Source organism: Lissotriton vulgaris, chromosome 2_1, assembly GCF_964263255.1.
Source record: "Lissotriton vulgaris chromosome 2_1, aLisVul1.2, whole genome shotgun sequence".
NCBI lineage: Eukaryota > Metazoa > Chordata > Amphibia > Caudata > Salamandridae > Lissotriton > Lissotriton vulgaris.
The window spans coordinates 1674494619-1674512432 of record NC_141687.1 but is presented as its reverse complement, the minus strand read 5'-3'; the positions used below and the strand labels follow the sequence as shown (position 1 = coordinate 1674512432).

The 17814-nt window shown below is 49.1% G+C and overlaps 1 protein-coding gene across 1 annotated transcript in view; it reads left to right on the top strand.

Annotated features, from left to right (window-relative positions):
• CEP85 (centrosomal protein 85) overlaps positions 1 to 17814 on the top strand; it is a 413787-nt gene that overhangs the window by 28625 nt on the left and 367348 nt on the right. The window lies entirely within an intron of this gene.

Genomic DNA, 17814 nt, shown 5'->3' with positions numbered 1-17814 from the left:
CGGCGTCGAGGAGATCACGGTCGAAGTCGAGAGGGCGTTCAACTGCTCGGCGTTCGACGTCGAAGCAGCCACTGTCGACCGGTCAGCGGAGATCCAGGGAGCGGGGCGGCTCGAATTCAAGGAATGTCTCTCCTACAAGAACACAGGAGAGGTCGTCCTTGAGGCAGGTGGTGCAGGAGATGGAGAGTCAATCATTGGACCAGCCTCAGGCCCTGAGGCCTCAACCGGGTTCCCCAAGATCAGCATCGGCTGCGGAGGTGGAACAATCACCGATACAGGATCCTCCTGCCAAAAGGAGTAGGGTCTCGGATGAGAGAGGTCGGTCGAGGTCTTCCTCTAGACGGTCTCTGGTGAGCCTGTCCTCATCCTCCTCAGCATCTCGAAGTGACAGATCTTCAGATAGGGAGAGGTCCAAGTCCCCTGCAAGGTCGCAGCAGGAACAAGCGGATCAACCTCCTCCTACACGTTGAGCCAGTGAGGGATCACACCCAGAAATCTCCTAGGAGTGCCTATGACCGCTCCGCAGGTCAAGACGACGGTCATCTTTGAAACCCTGCAGCACAGATCGGCACCTAAACCTTTATTGCCGTTGGTCCCGGGTATCATGGATCCGGTGAATGAAGTCTTCCTGGCTACGGTGAAGTCAGTCCCAGCGAGGATTCTCAAGAAATATCGCTCTCCTAAAGAGGATCCTCTGGTCCTCAAGTCCGACCCACCGCCAGATTTAGTAATCATTGCGGCGGCTAAAAAATCCAATGCGGTGGCCTCCTCATCCACGGTACCGCCGGATAAGGACAGCAAGTTACAAGACTCATGGGGGAGAAGAGTGTGTAACACCTCAGCCTCTTTCCTCAAGGTCTCCAATGCGGAAGCTCTACTGGGCAGATATGATAGATCTTTGTGGGACTCGCTTCAGAGGTTTTCTGCGAAACTTCCTCCGGAAGATAGAAAGGACTTTGAGGAGATTCTGATGGAGGGCAGTCAAGTCTCCAATCAGATTAAAAGGGTAGGCGGCAGATGGAGCAACTCTGACTGCGCATGGGATCACAGCGAGGAGATCCGCGTGGTTGCGCCTAACGGCATTGAAAACCGAGGCTCAAGCCAGAATACAAAACTTTCCTTTTTCGGGCACATCTCTCTTTGGGGCGAGTGCTGATGAGGAGATGCAACGGATGAAAACTGAGTTAGACACCCTTAAAGCCGTGGGGCTTGAAAAGAAAAAGGAATTCCGGAAGAAGTTCCGTTCTGACACAAGGGATCTTCGAAGCAGAGGGTTCAAACCCCTAACAGGCAGAAGGGCCAGAACCAGCAAGGCCAACAAAAATCGCAATATAAAGGCAAGCGCAATTCCAAAGGAAACTGGAATTAGCGCCAAGGCAACAGCTTAAATAAGCCTCAGCAGAGGCAATGAGTCTTCACTTCCCCCAGCGCCGTTGTCCACTCCAGTGGGGGGAAGCATTGCACATCACAAGACAGAGTGGCAGGCCATTATAAAAGATCAATGGGTGTTGTCTACGCAGCAGAATGGGTAGTGTCTTCGTTTTCATAGTCTACCTCCACTCGTTCCTCCGATGCCAACTTCAAGCCACCAGCTACAAATGCTAAAGAAAGAAGTAGCGACACTCTTCGAAAAATCAGCCATCGAGAGGGTGCCGGTGGCTCAAAGGGGGAAAGTAGTCTATTCGAGGTATTTTCTGGTCAGAAAAAAGGGCCAGAAGGTGGAATACAGGCCCATTCTGGACTTGAGAACACTCCATCTACATGTCAGAAAAGAAAAGTTTCGCATGTAGGCGCTTCACCAAATATATCCACATCTCAGGAAGGGGGATTGGATGTGTTCGCTGGACCTTCAAGATGCATACTTTCATGTCCCGATACGGCCCGATCACAGGAGATTCCTTTGATTCCGGGTGGGGACCTCCCACTACCAGTTCAAGATCCTGCCGTTTGGGCTGAAGTTGGCCCCCAGGGTGTTCATGAAGTGTGTTGCAGTGGTGGCGGCAGCTCTACGTCGCAGGGGGTCTTCGTATACCCATACCTAGACGATTGGCTGTTGAAGGGTCCTTCTCCAGACAACACAAGGAATCCATTCCAGACCTGCATAGAACTCTGTCAGCATCTAGGCCTGCATGTCAACTACAGCAAGTCTGTCTCCCAACCCACTCAGAAGATTCACTTCCTAGGAGCTCTACTAGACTCCGCGGTAGGAAAAGTGTTTCCTTCGGAGGAGAGACAGTTTTCGATAACGCTCAAGTGCCAGCAAGTTCTTCGCAACAGGACTCAAAGTGCGAAAGATAGCCTCCCTCTTAGGGTCGATGGCTTCATGCATCTTCTTAGTACCGAACGCCAGACTTCGGATGCGTCCTCTTCAGCAGGATCTGGAGGACAAATGGGACCAGCAATCAGATTGCTGGGACGATCAGATCACTTTGTCAGAGGTAGCTCGAGCTTCCATCCTGTGGTGGAGAAAGAAGCAGAACATGCAGGTGGGAGTTCTCTTCCGTCAACCTCCTCCCGCACAAACTATCATCACAGACGCGTCTTGACAAGGCTGGGGGGCGCACATGGGGCCTCTCCAAGTGCAGGGTCTGTGGTCTTCCAAAGAAAGCACCTACCACATCAACTTGCTGGAATTGAGAGCAGTCCACCTGGCCCTCAAAGCGTTCCTTCCCTCGCTTCAGGAGGCAATGGTTCTAGTACAAACGGACAGCACCACCACGATGTACTATTTGAACAAGCAGGGAGGAACACGTTCAAGGACTCTTATCACTGGAAGCTCAGCGCATCTGGTATGGGCTTCTGGCTCGCAAGTTGTCTGTTCAAGCAGTCCACCTCCCAGGAGAGCAGAATGTGAGGGCGGACGCACTAAGTCAGCACTTCGAGGACGGAGAGGACTGGGTTCTCAACGACTAAGTGCTAGAAGACATTTTCCAGTCTTGGGGTCGTCCTTCCATAGACCTCTTCGCGGACGAAGTAAACAGCAAATGCCCAAGCTTCGCCTCCAGGTTCTACCGACCAGGAACGAGAGGGAATGCTCTTTTGATCGACTGGTCAGGGGAATTTGTGTACGCCTTTCCACTCCTTCCGCTGATCCCGAAGGTGGTGAGCAAGCTGAACCACTCGTGCACAACAATGATCCTGATTGCCCCTGACTGGCCGAGACAATGGTGGTACACGGACCTACTTCACCTGTCAGTGTCTCCTCACAAGAGGCTTCCATGCAGGCCGCACCTGTTATCGAAGATGAACTGGAGGATTCACCATCCCAACCTTCCGTCACTGAACTTGGCAGCATGGCTCCTGAGGTCATTCAGTACGGTCATCTAGGACTGCCACAAGACTGCATGTCCATTCTGCGAGAAGCACGACGTCCTTCCACAAGACACTCTTACGCATGCAAGTGGAAGCGGTTCTATATGTGGTGCATGCAGAATGGTCATAATCCGGTGAAGGGTCAGGAAGAAGCAGTTCTTCCCTACTTGTTGTACCTGGCTAAAGCAGGCTTGAAGTTTAATTCCATTGAGGTGTATTTAGCCGCTATAACTGCTTGTTGGACCTGGGGTCTCCAGACCATATAGGGTAGTTTGGCACAGAGTAGGAAAGGTCAAAACCAAAGGCAAAAATTGTTAAGCTTGCATCACACCCTATAGCAACTCAGCGTCCATCCTTTCAAAAATAACGCTACACCAGTTTAGGAAAATACGGTACACTTTTATAAAAGTTCTATTGTATTCACTTATTCCATCAGATTGTTTTGACTTAATTCACAACAAGTATTTTTCCATTTGTCTCTTTACAGCAATAAAGATTCAACAATACATTACATTTGATGTTACGCTTTCTATCCAAAGAGATAAAAGTTCAGCCACAACCTTGGCACTCCAAACATCTAGCATTTACTTCACAATTTATATTGAGTGAAAAGTACGTTGGAGAAATCAAACTGTACAATACCCTCAATAACTCCTGGTCTTTTTAAACATAAAGAAATAAGGGTTCCTCAGACAGTTCCACAGTTGATTCTCCTGGATATCTGAGTTCAAGCAGCTAAATAGCTAAATGGAGACAAGCAGGTTAATTCTTTCTCATGCAGCTTTTAGGTTCACCCTATGGCCACAATAGCTTAACAGCATAGCACAACAAATCTTCTAAGCCCTGGATAACCTACACAAAAACATTCCCTTCAATCAATCTGTTGGAAGCTCCCTCAGCTATATCCTGAGGATTCTTTATCTAGTAAAGTCTCTTCCCAGGCGGTAGATTTGTCTCACAACAAGTCCCGTAATCAGGGAGACCTGTCTAGGGCGTAGTTCATAAAGTTCAAGTCACCCCAAAGCCTGCAGTATTTTTCCTTTGCCTGGGCTGGAATTGTTATACAAGGGGTAGGGGCTTCTGACGGCTTTCCCTCCCCTCCTGTCTACGTTCCCAGCTTACTTCTTTTTATCCGCAGTCATGCCAGGCACTCCGGCCCAGAATTGAGTCTCCTCCGCCTGGCCTCGTTCTCCAGCCGATGCGGATTCTCGAGGGGTGGCGGGCTCACTCTGAAGCCGGATCCCGTCTGTTTACCTGACAGGGTCCGATGCGATCTCTCTTCGGCGCTTCCGAGTTCCTCCCCCTATCCGGTTTCACCCGGGAGAGTTCTCGCCAGAGCCCAGCCTCCGCCAACTCCTCCTCTCCTTTCCAACGTCGCTCTGCACCTTCTGGGCGGCGCTTCACTCACTCCTCTTCCGGCGCTTCCGTCTCACCCCTGCGAACTCTGACCCGAGGGCGCTGACAGCTCCGCTAACTCAGCGCAGCGTCTCTCACCTCACGAGGCTTCACAGGTCTGCCGCAAAGAGCCGCCCAAGCGCGAGGGACTCCCGGATCAGCTGTCGCTACCCAGATCAAGTGTATTCCTGGCCAAGAGGGGAAAAACAGCTTCAAGCAGATCACGGAGCTACAGGTAAACCAGGTGGCGCCAGAGGGGTTGAATTCCCGTTACGGTCTACCTTCGCCAGTGGAAGGGGTTCAAATTCTAATAGAAAGAGGCAGTCTCAAGTCACCTGACCTTCTTTAGTTCATGTCCCGTTCTACTTCTGAGGGCAAACACTCCCTCTTAACCTGAGGGGAATGGGAAGTAGTTACCCCCGCTGGGTCAGGTCAATAAGTGAGGCATAGCGTCAGCAAGCAGAAAGAGCAGCCCCACAAGGCAGTCAAGCCCTCCACACTGCCTCAGCCTCCTCCTCTCACAGCCTGTACTCCAACTGAACAACACTCCACTCCTCCCAACACAAAATGGCTGCCCAACATTCCGCCTTTTATAAGCTGACCCCAGAATGTCCAGAGGAGTCCAGAAGGTTCTGGAAACCCTCATACTGTCTTATGGACCTGAATCCTGAGGTAGCCAAGCAGGTGACAGTTGTAAACCACCATTTTGTCTATCCTGCGGTTTCAGTCAGAAAAGGCACCTAAGGCAGGGGAGAAAGACTATAGGGACAAGGAGCACCTAACCCCTAGGTCAACACCTAAAAAGTCCAGTGGACATAAAAAAAACAAAGGTTAGGAGGCAGAAAGGGGACAAAAATAAATAAATAATGGGAGGGACTACCCAAAAGCTGACAGGTCTAACACTGCTTATAGGCGATCACCTTCACAAACCTCTTTTTTCCAGTTGCCAGCAGTAAAAGATTTCCTGCAGGGTCTGAAAAAGGTGTACCTTCCTGTATGTCCTCCTTCTCCTCCCTGCGGGCTGAACCTAGTACTATCAAAGTTGATGGGCCCTCCTTTTGAGCCCACTCATAAAGCTACTTTACAGCATATTTCCTGGAAAGCGGCTTTTTTGGTAGCGATTACGTCAGCCCGTAGGAGATTCAGGCTCTCTGTACCAAGGAACCATATACAGTGTTTCACTTGAATAGAGTTGTGCTGAGAACGCACCCTTCTTTCCTTCCGAAAGTGGTGTCAGATTTTCATGTCAATCAGTCGATCTCTCTGCCCACTTTCTTTCCCAATCCCTCTACTCCAGCGGAGAGGGCTTTACACTCTTTGGACCTGAAAAGGGTTTTAAAGTTCTATCTGGACAGGTCCAAGTCTATTCGGCATTCTGATCAGTTATTTATTAACTATGGATCGATCAGAACTGGTCATGCAGCATCGAAACGTTCCATTTCCAGATAGATCGTTTCGTGTATCAAACTTGCTTACCAATTGGCGCAAAAACCTCTGGGGTTTACCCCTAAAGCGCATTCCACTAGAGGTAGAGCTGCCACGGCAGCTTACCTGCATAATGTGCCCATGTCTGAGATTTGTAAAGCGGTGACCTGGAGGTCTGTCCATACATTTACCAGACATTACTGTCTAGATTCTGACACAAGAGCAGATACCCAGGTGGGCCAGGCCTCCCTGAGGAATCTGTTTAACAGCTGAGTTATTGGCTGTTATGGTTTGGTTGGGTCATATACTTCTCATTTACCTGCAGGTGGTTGATGGGCTTGCTATTCTATTCAGTGCGTATGACTATTGATGAGGATCCCCTGGAAGAGAAGGATAAGTTACTTACCTGTAATCCTAGTTCTCTTCCAGGGGTATCCTCATCAGTCATAAGCAACCCACCCGCCTCCCCAGGTAAATGAGGTTCGGTACTATTGCAATGTTATGGTTGAGCCCTGTGTTCAGGGTTATGCAAAGAACAACTGACCTAACTGTCACCCCTAAAGCATGATGGGAAGCCTGGGGTCATGGCTGCCTTAAAGGCACGGTGCCAGTTTTTGTTGAAAATGGTTTCATTTTCTATGCTATTGTTTTACAATGCAGCCTGAGGGCTAACCATGTCTATTTATTGGCAATTTTCTGGATTTATGAGTGGTTTTGCTCATTAAAACACAAAGTTCAAGGTGTATTTGACCTAATGTGTTTTTGTTTCCTTACTAATTGCAGTACATGTACTTGTGTTTACATTGTTTAGCCTCAGTTTTGAGGCTGCATTGGTGAGAAAAATAATATATGTACGTACATATATGTGGAACGAGATGTGTGTTTTTACATATATATTTTTATATTGTTTCCGGGGTCCCGCACATGGGCGGGATAATTCAGTGCTTATGACTTTGATGAGGATACCCCTGGAAGAGAACTAGGATTACAGGTAAGTAACTTATCCTTCTAGAGTCAATACCCACGGGAGCACCGGAGTTCTCGAGTTACCTCACCAAGGGAAGCCGGGTGCATAGGTGTCTTTTGGTGACTGGTTTCGTTGTCGTTTTCAATGGCGATGTGCTGCTGGTGACCAAGTCGAAAGTGCCTGGGTGGATCGAAGATCTGAATAACCTGAAAGCAGAGGGGACAGAGTCTAGGTCACTCACCAGTGACCAGGAAGGAGAGGAGAAGATGCCAACCATGTCGGGTGATTTCAGGTGAAGAATGTGAAACTTGACTCTTCAGCCAGGAGGCATTGACGATGACCAGGAGCTGGATTCGAGCTGTCCCACAAAGGATATGTCGAGTGCTGCGGCGTCTTTATCCGGATTGGACCCAACAAGCCTTTGCAACAGCAACCCACACAGAAAACAAAGATTGGCTTCGGTGCAGACCAGCAAGGTCTGAAGGACTCACCCTTTGGAGGGGAGTCAGGGCACGCCTGGAGCAATCAGGAAAGCCCAAGAAACAGAAGAGTTACCTTTGTGGAGACCCACCAGTCGATGGACAAGGGATCGCGAAGGAGCCTTGAGCTAAAATGCTAGAAGCGGGACCACCGAACACTCGTGGAGTGTAGGCCCACAATCTTCGGTGCAAATGGTGCTCGGGGCTTGGACTAAAAGTAGCCCAACGCACAACTTCGGGAAAGCTCAGTAAGTCAATGCACTTGAAAATGTGCCCGGTGTCCAGGGGTTCCGGTTCCACGTCACTCATGAGGGCGATCTCGTGTCTGCATCGAAGTCGGAAGTCTGGGTCCTGTGTCGGAAATCCGTTGGGATCCGGCAGGAGCCTTGGAAATGCAGACCGGCAAGATGCTTCTTTGGTGCCTGTTTGAACAGGGGAGTCACTCCTTGATCTCAAGGGAGATTCTTCCGTCTTCTAGTTGAAATAGAATGTTAATGTTCCAGGATATATGTTGCAGAATTTCGTCCGGGGTAATCCGAAGTCCTAAGGACCGGGTTCCTATAATTGTACTAAATTTAGGGGTTGGACTTACTCTAGGGTCCCACCTATGGGAGGACCCAGGGAGGTTACACCCCTTTCCCCAGTGTCGTGCCAGAGCAGGGGCTGAGTGCCCCTGCAACCGGTTTGAACTGGTTATGCACAGGGACACCAAGTGTGCCCCCAGCACTGTCTGAAAAAGCATTCTATGAATGCACCCACCCAGCCCCAATACACTAAAGCCTGTCTGGGAGGTGGTTACACCTCCCTGTGTCAGGAAACCTATTGTACAGGCCTCCCCTGCCGGAGTTTCGTCCAGCAGCAGGAGGTCAGACCCGTGTTTGTGGCATCCATTTTGTGATTGCAAAAAACACAGTTGATGGACAGAATGCAGAACAATGTCTTAAATTCACCCCAGTACAAAGATCTGGGCCTAAATCCATCGTTTTTTTGCACTCCACACCACCCTAGGTCAGACACTGGCTATATGCAAATCAGCCTTGACCCTGTGCCTTATAGGAACAGTCCAGCCCGAACTACTAAGCCATGTCTTTCCTAGACCGGAATCAAGCATCCAAGGACCGGTTTCTGGCTATCAGCCTTCTTCAGCCTGGATAGCTTGACTCCAGTGATGTGGAGAGCCTGGGACTCACGTCTGAGCATTCTGTCCATCAACTGTGTTTTTTGCAATCCATTTTGTGATTCCAGGGCTCTTTTAAACTATTACCGGTTAGACCACTGTCTACATGTCTTCTCCCTCTAGAAGGGTGGAATTCTATCCCCGCCGCCTGGACTGCTGGGGGGTGAAGGGGGGGGGGTGGGGGGGAGGTGAATGGTAGGATTCCAAAGTGTTTGACATGTTTCCATGCAGCCATTCCAAAGTTAGCATGGGCCGCGAGGTTATAATGCACTTAAGAGTATATGGTCTGTCTGCATCACAGAACAGCTACAGAGAAGTGATTCCGAAAGCTGCAGAGGGGTCCTGCTCATGCATGGGCACCCTCTCACACAAAACCAAGCACTCTACCTTCAGGATTGATGAGGCCTGCCATAGGAGTGTCTTATAGGTTACCTATATCTACCTTATACCACTGACCCATATAAACCTATGTCTTAGTACGGGGTGCATGCACCACGTTACCCAGGCTGCAGTAGCAGACCTGTGTTGCCATTTTCGGCATGCTTCCCAGGGGTGGCATAAAACATGCTTCAGCACCTGACAGGCCTCTGGGCTACCTATGCCCTTAGTACCTAAGGTACCATATACTAGGGACTCACAAGGGTAGCCCAGTAAGAAATCTGGTGTGTACCTAAAGTACATGCAATCAATTTAGAGAGGAAGGAGCTAGGCTGGGGTCCTGGTTAGCAGGGCCCCAGCCAGACTAAAGTCGAAAAACAGTGACACACCAGAAAAAATGGGGGTAATCATAGTAAGTAGATCCTACTCTCCTACAGTCAGTCTTTTAATTTTTGTGCTGGCTTTTAAAGTCTACTTCACATGTTACTACCCTTCATGTTTGTGGTGACGCAGTGCACCCTGTTTGGTTCTGACTTTTCTTGTGTGTACTCCATATGAGCCTATGTACACTGTTCCTTGCGTCTGACTCTCAAAATAGTTCCTCTCATATCGATAACTTCAGCTTGTTGGGTGAGTAAGGTACAAGCACTGTCCCTTCATCCTTCATACACCACTTTTATTCAGGACAAACTGAAAATGCAAACGAAGGCTGCAGTCTTGCCAAAGGTTGTGACACCTTTTCACGTCCGACAATGCATCACTCTTCCAGCATTTTGTTTTTAGCACCATCTCACCCCTTGACAGAGGAGAAGATGCTTCACTTTTAGACCCCCAAACTAACCTTGAACTTTTACATTCATTGTACCTAGGGCTATTGGGTGGATTATCAGCTCTTTGTGTGGTTCTCTGGTGCAAAGAAGGGTAAGGCATTGCAGAGAAGGACCATATCACTGTATATGGTACTTTGTATTAATATCCACTACGTATTGGCCAAGAAGCAGCCTCTCTGGAAGGTCTGAGGGCTCATTTGCCTAGAGCCAAGCCTGCAACCACTGTATTGGCATGCAGAGTACCCGTCTTGGACATCTGCCAAGCTGCAACGTGGGTGCCAATTCATACATTCACAAACCATTACTACCTTGATAGTCTGGTCCTGCAGGAGGGGCACTTTTCAAAATTGGTCCTGCAGGACTTTTTAATCTTGAGTCATTCCACAGTCCCATTAGCCCTGGGGAGGTACTGCTTTGGTAGCCACTCACAACATGAGTAAGCTGCAGCTAGAAGTATCCATCATAAGAACAATTTACTGACCTTTGGTAACTTTCGTTCTGATGGCTACTCTGTCTGACCGTAGATTCCTCCCAGTTCTCTGGAATGGACTCTTATCTAAATGTATTAAGGTTCTACTTTAGAGAAATGCACACCTTCGCATCTGATCATTTGTCAGATGGTGCGGACAGATTCCAGGAACAAACTGACGTTCTAGAGTAGGGTCGGGACTTCAATGCGGCTCCAACTTCCCTTCTGAATGGGTCAAGGCAGAGCTGCACAACCCTGCCAGTTGGCATGCAGGTGAAATGCTGAGCAAAATCTCTGTATCCAGTCTGGCACAGATGGATATTCTCAAGATGAGGAATCGGCGCTTAGATTATTCTCCAGAAAAAGCATTCTGGAAAGTAAATAACGTGTTTCTCACAAGTAAACTTTGTGTCTAAGCACGCTTAGAATTTGTAATAAAAAGATGCAACTTTATTATTCTTATTAAGGTAAAATGTTGAATGTCTGTGGTACTGGACTTAGTCTCTAAGTAGAACAATATAGCTCCTTTATATGCAGGGCAGGCTATCTTTGTATTTTTTAGAAGCAGCATCAATGTCTTTCACTCTGCCTCAAAGAATAGTCTTGACAGCAAAGGGAAACCAGCAAGGCTTTTGAATCTGCTCCTCACTTAGCAGATGTTTTAGATTCATTGCGGCAAACGCAGAATTGCATTATGTCCTGAAGCAGTTGGCCCAGATCCAACTGTCACGTCAAATTCCAAGTTCGACTCAAACATTTGAGTCAAACTGATCGGCTTGATTTATGTAGGAAACTGTCTCTGTATATACTATACCAAAGTAAGGTATAGTGTGCACAGAGTTCAGTTTAACTCCAAAGGTAGGCAGAGGTATAAGTAGATAACACCTTACTCGCTGTTTGTGTGGTGTGGGCGAGCAGTAAGGCTTTATCAGAGGATTGTGTGAAGCATTTATTGTACACACTCAGACGAGATGTCACACACTCCAGGACTGAACTCAGACCAATTTGTTTGTATAAAAATATTATTTAGTTGTATTTTTATTTTTCGAACCAAGTCTGGCCTGGTATAGGTAAGTAAATAATACTTTGTAAGATTTATGCAGTGAGTTACAGTTGAATGTAGGTTGAAATGCAGTTGGTTGATTTACAGGCAAGCCAACAGTCAAAATTACTTCTTAGTTACTTTGTAGATTACTGTGCACATTACTTCTTGGAATACTTTTTAAGTAACTTTTGCTAATCAGTGTGATATGCCTAGATATCGCACGGAGACATTTCCTAGACAAAAGGTAATTCATTCAGTTTTGACACGTGCAGTTTCTTTGGGTTTTCATACAAACCTAGTCCACACTTGAAAGATATTTCACAGAAAAGTAGTCCATGCAGTCCTGTGGAAGAAAACTTTATCGGTTTATCGGTACAGTACTTTGGTTTTGGAGTTGGTATTCTGGGGTTAGAACCAGGGTTGAGGATGCACCCTCAGTGGCACTAGGGCAGCTGGGTGCTGAGTGCTGAGGCCCAATGGGGGAAAAGGGGCCTCCGGTTGGTGGCTGCTCACGAGCGGGCCGCAAGGTTGCGGGAGCAAAGCTCCTGGTGTTCGGCTCAGGGCAAAGGGGGGATCCGATTTAGCACACTATGTGCACCCACAGCGGCACTGGGGCGTCTGGATGTAGAGTAATGTTTTGGAGTCGGGTGCCCTGTTGGTTTCAATGGGGATTCTCCAGTTGCAACAAACACTGCAAGCTCTGTGATGAAGATCTTCTGGAGGCTACCACCGATTGGAGAGGTAAGTTGGGATGCCGGGACACCGTTGGTTGTGCCACCCAAGGCCGTGGGGTTCTGGGGTGTCTTTTAGGCGTTGGGGTTTCTTACCAGATCTGGTCACGGTGGGGGGTGGAGGGGGAGGGGGGATCCTCTAGAAAGGGCTGCAGGCGTGGATTGGAGACTTGAGGCAGGTCAGGGATTCCCAGGTCCGGATCGCATGGGAGACCACCTCGTGGAGTTCGACCACTCGGGCGGTGGGTGTCGCATGCATAGTGTGGTGCAGACTTGCGGATTTGGCCGGAGCTAGAGTCTGTGGGTTGAGCCAGTCCTGTGCTCAAGGGAGACATCGGATTTGGGAAGGCAGGGCAGGTCCTCGGGGTTTTTGGGAGCTGGACACACCGGGATTTTGCTGTAGTTGGTCGAGGCCGGGACAGCCCGAAAGGGCTGGGGTCTAGTCAGTTGGTGCCCTCCTCCTCCTCTTCAGCACAGCTCTTTGGTCCTTCTTCTTGTTTTCTTGTCTGTGGAGGCAAGGTTTAGGGTTGCCCCTAGATACTAAATTTATGGGCGTTACAGGTCCCTTCCTGTAACGCCCTTCCTGGGGATGGATACAACCCCTTATTATGCCACCCTCTAGTGGGAGGGGGGGCATAAGCCTCACTCTGGTTGTCTGGGTCCCCCCATCTGCAAGGTGGCGGTAACGGAGAGTGGTGCTTTACCTCGCCTTCCCCACCTGAGGGGTGGGATTGGCAAAGGTGGGCACAGCTCTCCTCTTAACTTGGTTTTCCCTCTGATTCTCCTGCCCAAAGTGGGGGACAGAACCGGTGGGGGCCAGTTGCTGGGTGCAGCAAATGGGTAGGGTAGCTCATAAAGGCGGCAAGCCTTTGAAGGTTCCCCTTTGTGAACCCTGCCCATCCTTTGGGAGGAGGCTTGGCACCTCGTCCCAGGATGAGCTTTGTTTCAGGACCCCAAGAGCAGCAGGCTCTCGAAACAGGGGTTCAGAAACCTGTCTGGTGGTGGCAGCTGGTGAGCAGCCACTCAGCCAGGACACCAGAGTTAGGTCGTTTTTCAGGGGGCATCTCTAGGATGCCCTCTGAGTGCATTTTTCATTAAATTCTTCAGTGGCATCGGTCTGGGTTTATTGTGCTGAGATGTTTGATACCAAACTTTTCAGTTTTCAGTAAAGCCATTATGGTGCTGTGGAGTTCGTAATGACAAACTCCCAGCACTATATACTCTTTATGGCAGTACTGCCCGCTCAATGTCTAAGAATTGGTATAGAGACTGAAGGGGTACAGGGCTCATGAACCATTGCCCTCACCACTTGTATGGTGCACCCAGCTAGAGGAGTAGCTTACCTACGCCAGGTCAATTTTTTGTAGACCTGTCACACAGGGATGTGTGTCATGTCGACTTTTCACTTTGTTCTGTCCCAAAACTTGTGTGTGTGTCTGTCTGTCTGTCCCTCCCTGTCTCTAAGGGTGGCACAATAGGTGCTGCAGCCCTTAGTAGCTTTCCTTGGTACCTTTTAAAGGGTCTTACATGTGGTCAGAGTTCTCAATTGGGATTTGCATCACTACAGTTTAGGGAAAGAGCATAGGCCCTGGGTACCTGGTTGACAGGAACCCAGGACACACTCAGTCAAAGTAAATCAACATTAGGCAAAAAGTGGGGGCAACCTTGCAAAAAGGGGCACTTTCCTACAATTAGCTTTTTACTTTTTGTGACACAGTTTCACAGTTGAGTGTGCAACCAGTTGCATGCAAAACTGCTACTCTACATATTGCTTTCAGAGAATGCCTGTCTACTCGGCATAAGTTATGCAGAAGTGCCTATCTTTTTTTTGTTTAAGTAATAAAAAAGTGGCAGAGTCCTGGATAATGAGAATCGGGATATAGGTTGAAAGGGGAAGGGCTTCGCGAGAAAGCATCGGGTGCATTTCGAACGTGCAAGTTTTTTTTTCTAGTATAAAAGGAGGCAACTCAAATGAGTGCTATTTTTTTCCATAGAAAGGTAGTGTTAGATGCGGTTTATCCAGGCTTGCTTTCTCCAAGCTCAAATCTGGCTTTATTCATACCACATGCTTACTACCTGCCCTGCTGATATGGCCAGATTCCGCTATACTGAAATATAATAAAGCTTTGATCTCTGCTGTCCCGATAACTAACTTCTTGACATTACCCTAATATTAAGTGTCTGTGTGCTAAAGCACTGGGGACCAAAACAACTAGGCCCTTTTCCTTTACCTGTTCTTAATGCACAATAATATGTACACTTTTAACAGATTTCCCTAGATCCAGTTAGTTAGATAGGGGCATATTAATACCTCTTCAGTATACACTATTTCAGTGTCACTTATAATTTAATATGCATATTTATTCATATAGGAGTGGCGAGGGCGCACACTGCTTCACACTTAAGCACTCAGTTTGCCCTGATGCATCATAATAAATGCAGTGCATGCTAACACTTTCCTCGGTGTGAGGCTTTAGTTTTTCCCCCTTATTGGTGCAGCCAGTGCTGTGTATTTCTAGACACATGTTTCAGGATAATTGTCCTTCTTTTGTAGAGCGGTACAAAAGAGGGTGATTATGGACAGAGCATCTGAATCAATCAAACACTCACACCCAGTCAAAAGATCTGGGTTTGATCCATCACCATTCTTTAGCCCACTCTGCCACCCCAGTTCAGACATGGCTATATGCAAATCACTCTGACCCTGTGCCTCACGGGAACAGTCCAGCCCGAACTGCCAAGCCATCCCTTCCCTGGACCGGAAACAAGCTTCCGAGGACCGGTTTCTGGCATTACAGCCGTCTTCAGCCCAGCTTGCTTGAATCCAGTGGCAAAGTGAGCAAGGGACTCACGTCTGAGCATACCCTGCCACACTTATGGCGGCCAAAAGCGGTACAAAAGGGGGTGAGAGTGGGCTAAAGAACGGTGATGGATTAAACCCAGATCTTTTGACTGGGTGTGAGTGTTTGATTCAGATGCTCCGTCCATTACCACCCCCTTTTGTACCGCTTCTTTTGTAGAGAGCAACACTTTTTTGGGGGGTGTTATCATGCACTGCATTTATTATGATGCATCGGGGCAAACTGAGTGCTGTAGTGTGAAGCTGTGTGCTCCCTTGAGCTAATGGGGTGACTTGTGTGGCTCTCACCAGGTTTTATTATCCAGAATCCTTTGCAAACTTTGTAACAAAAACCTATTTTCCCTCATATTTCTGTAATGGAAATTTCTGGCATCTGCGGGGAGCAACACACTTCCACCAACCCAGCATTCCCCCAAGTCTACCAATAAAAATAGTACCTCACTTGTGTGAGTACAGGGCTCGAAAAATTCACTCGACTGCTCGCATTTGTGAGTCAGATTGATTAAGGTTGAGCTATTTTTAGGTCCTACTCTCCCTTTCTGGTGAGTAGGAATACAAACTGACACTTGACCTCTGCCTCTGAAAGCAGAGGAAATGCGACACGATAGCAAGATTTAAAGGCATCTTTATTGCTCAAAACTTATGAGCAATAAAAATGTTTTAAATCTTGTTAAATTGTCACATTTGCTCAGTTTTCAGAGTTTGAGGTCAAGTGCCTTTCAGTTAGGTCGAGAAGATTTTGTAGTTTACTAGACCTGCCAGTCTAGTGCATTTTTTATGATTTTTCGAGCCCCAGCCTAGTGCCTTGTAACAGGAAATGGCCCGAAACTTATTGTGAAGACCGCAAAATTGTTTTTCACTAAACAACCTCGTTTTGCAAGGGAGTCACCTGTTTTTTTTTTTTGGTCCATGGCTCGACTGCCATCTAGGGAAACCTACTAAACCCAGACATTTTTTTAAACTAGACATCGGGGGGAGTTCAGGGAGGTGTAGCTTGCATGGATTTCCCAATGTATCTTACCCCAAATCGCCTACAAACTTCATATTTAGCCTAAATCACATTTCTGTGATTGAAAGTTGTGGGACACAAATTTCTCAGCATTCCCCCAGGTCTCCCGATTAAAAATGATACCTCACTTGTGTAGGTGGGCCTAGTACCCGTGTCCGGGAAGGGCCCAAACCTTATTGTGGAGACATCAAAACTATGTATCACAAAACGACCTGGTTTTGCAAGGAGGGGCACCTGAGTTTTTGGTCCTGGGCTAGGTGTGAGTTTTTGGTCCCGGGCTAGGTGTCTACCTGGGGAAACCTACCAAATTCAAACCTCTCCCAAACTAGACACCCTGGTGAGTCCAGGGAGTTATGACTTGCATGGATTCCCCCCCAAACGTTTTCCTACCCAGAATCCTATGCAAACCTAAAAATCTGAAAGAAACCCATTAGTATTAGATTCCTTACCTTAGAATATCCCCAGGCGTCAGACTGGATCCGGAAATTTTTGCCTAGCAATACCCCTGCGCGTCGTCTCTGGCTCCGCGTCTGTCGTCGGCGTCGTCTGCGCCAGAATGACGTCGGAGTACTTGGACGCCGCCCATGCGCGCTGACGTCGGTTCTTCTTCTTTTTTCCGCGCCAGCTAGCGCAGATCCAGAGAAGCTCTACCCCTTAGTCACTTTTTGACTAAACTTTTTTGATCATTTTTGATCTTCGAGTCGCTCTCGACTCTTCAGGTGCCAGTAGGGATGTCCGGGTTCAAACCCTGCTCGAAGTGTAGTCGACTGATGCCGAGTACCTACCCCCCATCGCCGGTGTTTGCAGTGCCTAGACCTTGACCACGACGACCGTCGCGGGGACGGAGCCCTCGCAGCTCCGGAAGTCGGCATTGGTCGTCTGGTTCCTCCTCAGGTAAGAGGCATGAGAGGTCGGAGCGGCGTCATCGCTCCTCCAACCGCCCCCGACGCTCGCCCGACGCGGCCGGGGTTTTGGGTGGCTACCACCCACGCGGCTCCGCAGCAGTCGCTAGCGCCGCATCCTGCCCCACACCTTCGGGTCCCTGAACAGGGTGCGACGCCGGAGGAGATCGAGCGGTACCTCATGGCCATGAGGTCGCTCTCTTCTCCACCGGACCCCACGGCGCCTTCGGGCCCAGTGGGTCCGGCTCCGGGGTCTGGCGGGTCGCGTGCTTCGGCACAAATGCCGCAGACGGCCTCGGCGGCGCCGGCGACTTCGTTCCCGGCGCCGCCGGCCCCGGCCGGATCCGCCGGTCGACCTTACGACCTCACCGGCGCCGACTTCGGCCGGCGCCGGCCCCAGTTCTTCTGTCAATTCCGTTCAGCCGTCGACACGGCACCGTACGAGACGGCTTTGGGTACATTCTACTTTAATGAACGGGTCCCAATTGTTGATCCTGGCTACCAGGCATTGGGTGACGAAGACTGGGAGGGGTCTGAGGACCCTCTGACAGAGGAGTGTCAGGACCAAGCGGACTGGACAGAGGAGCTTGGGGAAGCCAGCGGCCTGGATCTCTCCCCAGACACTGGTTTTGTCTCCCCTCCAACCGTGGCTACGGAGGAGGGGGCAGCCTATAGCTTAGTTCTGATGCGGGCGGCTAAGGCCTTAAACCTTACGCTCCCCTCAGCGGCCGTGAGGACTAATCTCGTCACCGAGGTCCTCAAACCGCTGTCGAGCTCGGTCGAGCCTCTGCTGCCGTTCAATGAGGCCTTATGTGACGTTCTGCTGGGCACCTGG